The 4,126-nt window shown below is 39.1% G+C and overlaps 1 pseudogene; it reads left to right on the top strand.

Moving 5' to 3' along the window:
• Window positions 1-1,101: 1,101 nt before the first annotated feature.
• On the top strand, window positions 1,102-1,672 carry LOC149161480 (E3 SUMO-protein ligase MMS21 pseudogene; annotated as a pseudogene).
• The last annotated feature ends 2,454 nt before the right edge of the window (window positions 1,673-4,126 follow it).

Here is a 4,126-nt window from a genome sequence, read left to right as displayed (position 1 = left end):
TCAAATTTGTTTTTGTAATAAATACTTGTATCTTCCCACCATAAAATATTTCAAATGTAGGCACTGGTCTTCCTTAGTCAAAATATGCCTATATCCCAGCGAAAAATCAACCAATTTCATCATTTTGAGTCCAGAAAATCAATGAGAAAGCCAAAATATAGAGTTTCATTAAATGACAAAGTGCCATAGTCAAAAACATTATGAAGGGGGTTTTTGAAGAAGTAAAAATTTAAACCATCTCTTGTCAAGATATTTCAAAGCTATTTATTCCTTTGGAACAAGTGCTATTCGAAAAATGCAAGAGAAAGGTCAAGTTTGAAGTTTGAAGAGCATATAGTGTTTGAAAGGGTCGTGAATGTGTGTTGGAGATAGAGCACGATGCATAGGAAACTGGCGCGGTGCACTGGCTGCACGCAGTGCACAGAGCTGATTTTCTCCATGCATATTTTCACTGACGTGGCGCACATGGCTCGCGCGGCGCACTGGGTGTGCGCGCGGCACATAGAGCCTCCAAAGCAGTTTCTCACCATTTCTCATCAAATTTGCAAAAACAACGGAGCAAACAGTGTTGTATTTCATTTCAACTCTTCAGCTATATCAATTCGTATCAATAGCTCTAGGTATTACGAATATCTGCACTCACAAGGCGTGATCCACCGCAGATATGTGCTTGAAAGTTGTGGACTTTTGTATTGCTTGTGAAGAAATACACTGTGATGATCTGAATGAAGATCGAGGCACATATCAGATGGCACCTGAGGTAATCAACCACAAGCCACACAACTGTCAGGCGCTCAACAATTCTCGAAATTATCACAAGGAGCCTATATGCCTTCCATCATGGTTGTCAGTTGAAAATAGATACATATGTAAGATAAAAAGGTAACGAAAAACACCTTCTTTGACATCCATTTACGACGTTACTTTCATTGAAATCTGGTAAAATTCGGCTTTGCATTGATGGAATGGTGAAATCCAGTTGTCGGGATTGCATATTTTGGCTTTCCTGGGGTTTTTGATCCCCTAAATCAGGTAGTGGCATCAATACCCCCCATTTCAACCAGTCTTTGGGTGTTTTGGGCTGGATTTGGAAAATACACCATGTCGGAAAAGGTGAAGCAATTGGATGAAGCAGCTCTGGAATTGATTCCCGTTTCTGATGATATCGTATGGCTAAGCTCATCTCTTCAGGCAATGGGCAGAGAATACGATTCCTCAAATGAGACGACAAATTTTAAGAAACTTATAGATGAAACTTATTTCCAAGCATGAAGTAGTTTCCCCTACGGTGCCCGAAAATAATTTGTTCTATAAGCAGTTTAAAGAAGCAGTTTGGAGGGTTCATCATGCAGATGAGCCAATGCCTGGAGAGGAGCAGGATGAAATTATTATGACTAGCAGTCAGTGCAGCCTGGTAAACATGACTTGTCCATTGACTTGGAAACCTGTCACTGAACTTGAAAATCTCGTGCATAGCACAGAGTGCAAGCATATATATGCAAAAAGGCGTGGTTGCAAATGCGTTGCTGAAGGGTGCCCGAAAATGCTTACAACTTACAAACTAATATGTGATCCTCTACTAAGGATAGAAATTGATGAAGTACGTTTGAGAGGAAACCGCTCTACTCAAGCCCAAATGGTAACAAATTGCACTGAGATTGATGAGGATTAATGGCTTAATATTGAAGATTATAGAATCCTAGTGTACATTATTCACCAAGTCCATCCAAAGCAAGCAATTTTATCAAGGCATAACATCTTTCACTCCATATATTGTAGACCTTAGCATACTTTAATAAAGGAAGTCATGATCTTGGTGCAACATACTGTGTCTCAACGTATGGAATGAAGTCATGATCTCTGTGCAAACGTACTCTGTCTCGACATATGAACCAAACTCAGACGTTCATCCTCCGCTGAAGATACTGATTTTGGAAACATCCTCTGATGCTGGGCAGTCGAATCATGATGGTCTAAGGCAAAGGCGGTTATCTGGGCCAGTTTCAAATGCTACACGTAATATGGTAGATCATTGTTTTGACTAGCTCTCAAGAATGTATGAAATGTTACTCTCAGTCTATTGTAATACTGGCATGCTCCATAAACAAAGATGGAAGAGGGATTCCGTTAATTAAAAAAAAATAAAAATTACAATCATCTCTTGATATACCAGTCTATTTTTAAATTAATGACGGACAAATGCTGGAGGAGTCGATGGGAAAACTACAGCTGTCCAAGGGGCGTCAGTTTGGGATTGGCGGAACTATGTTTCCCGTCATCAAAGGAAAAATTCAAAACCATTTTTATTGAAGGACAATGTTTATTCAAAAGGAAAAAGGGTAATATGAAAAGTCAAAAAACCGAAACGCTTAAATTAAACGTAGATATCCACAGTGGCAGAAAAATATGATGCGATCACCTGTGTTTGTCTTCAATACCAGATCTACACTACGGGTGTGCCTCCTCATTGGTCATCAGTAGATTTGAGCAGAGATTGTAACGCTGCTCCTATTACAGATGGTTGGCTTTCCATCTTCAGCTAATAATGATTAAACCACCCCCTATTCTGGGTCGATCCATTTTCCTCATGGTAAAGTTTATTTACTGTATGAAAGATCATTTGTAAAGGGTTTGTTGGAGTTTCTGGGAATAGCGTGGGGAAAAACTCAGCTATTCACTGTACAGCTTGGCCAGGAGATTAAATAAAAAATGATGCAGCTCTGTTTCATGAGATTCCTGTGGTGTGAGTTTAGAAAATGTATTTTCTTTCTGTTGCATATGTATTTCATTATGTTTCACAGTTCATTAAAAAATCATTTCCAGTTGAATACTTTTAAGTGAGAAAGGTAGAATTCAGTTTACTGCTCTGCCTTGGGAAAGCGTTTCATGTTTCTGTGTGGCTTCTTCTATCTGGAAAGGATTCATCACATATGCCCATTTCAGCCTGTCAAACAGTCTTTCCACTCCATATTATTCAAAATTTGATTGCTAAATCTCCTGCCTATCTTGCCTCATGAAACAACCTGTGTCTTTGAGTTGATTTCTCCACTCAGGCTATCCTTTGTCCCATACATCCCTGAAAATTTAGTCTTCCATTAAACTGTCTCTTTCATATCCATTTACTAGCCTAAAATCAATGTGCATTTTGAGTTATCTCAGACCTTCTTGTTTATTTTTACTGAGGTGACTCGGAGAGAGCCCTCTCCTGTCCTCGTAGGGCTAGCTACGAGGCTGAGCGTGGTATGATGTTATCTTGAATCCCACCTTCCTTCAGCCTAAGGCAGATTTGAGCACTAACATAGTGGAGACCATACTGGGGAAACGAAAATGGTTTACTTGTAGATTGTCTTTCCCTAGTACATGTATCAAAGTTCGGATCTGATGGTTGATGGTGGACAATGATCAGACATAAGAAGGCTGAAATCATTCACCTGGCAACTCCGTGCTTCATGGTGACTCTACTGGAGGACTAACTCTTTCTCTACGAAAATGGAAGGACCTTACAAAAAGTTTAGGTATCCAAAGTGGAATGGTATTCAGGATCTACTCTGCTTTCTTGTGAATTACTTCTTTGCTTTTCTTGAAGCTATCCTGAAAGTTTTCCAGAACTTGTTGTATGATAAAGGTGATCAAAATCTTCAATCGACTCATTCTAAAAGCGTAAATACTAAGTTTCCCTTTGATCATGGCCTCCTTACTTTTCCCGCATCTTATGATGACTCTCTTTAGAGTGATAAGCCTAAAGAAAACAAAGCTGATCCTATAGCTCTTGTATATACTCATACAACTGTTATAATCCCAGATAGGTATAAACCTCTTGTTTTACCTTCTGTTCTTCAGGCTTTCCCCAAAAACTATGATCTATACTTGCCAAGATTTGACGATGAATGTAAGAATGTCAATGCTGAGCAACATGTGCAAAATGTTGAGACTTTTTTAGACCTTTTTGAGGATGATAACAATGATGTTAGTATTAGGCTTTTTTCTCTTTCTTTGTAAGGAAAAGTGAAGAGTTGGTTCAAAGCCCTTCCTGATGCTAGCATCTCTGGTTTACAGCAGTTCATCAAAGTTTTTCTCGACAGGTGGATGATCGGGCATAACCTTTTCCTTATCATAGAAGAGTATA

The sequence above is a fragment of the Pinus tabuliformis genome, chromosome 5_2 (genome assembly GCF_031772625.1).
Source record: "Pinus tabuliformis cultivar Carrire ecotype Pingquan chromosome 5_2, CPIR1, whole genome shotgun sequence".
Taxonomy (NCBI): domain Eukaryota; kingdom Viridiplantae; phylum Streptophyta; class Pinopsida; order Pinales; family Pinaceae; genus Pinus; species Pinus tabuliformis.
This window is presented reverse-complemented; position numbering and strand designations above follow the sequence as displayed.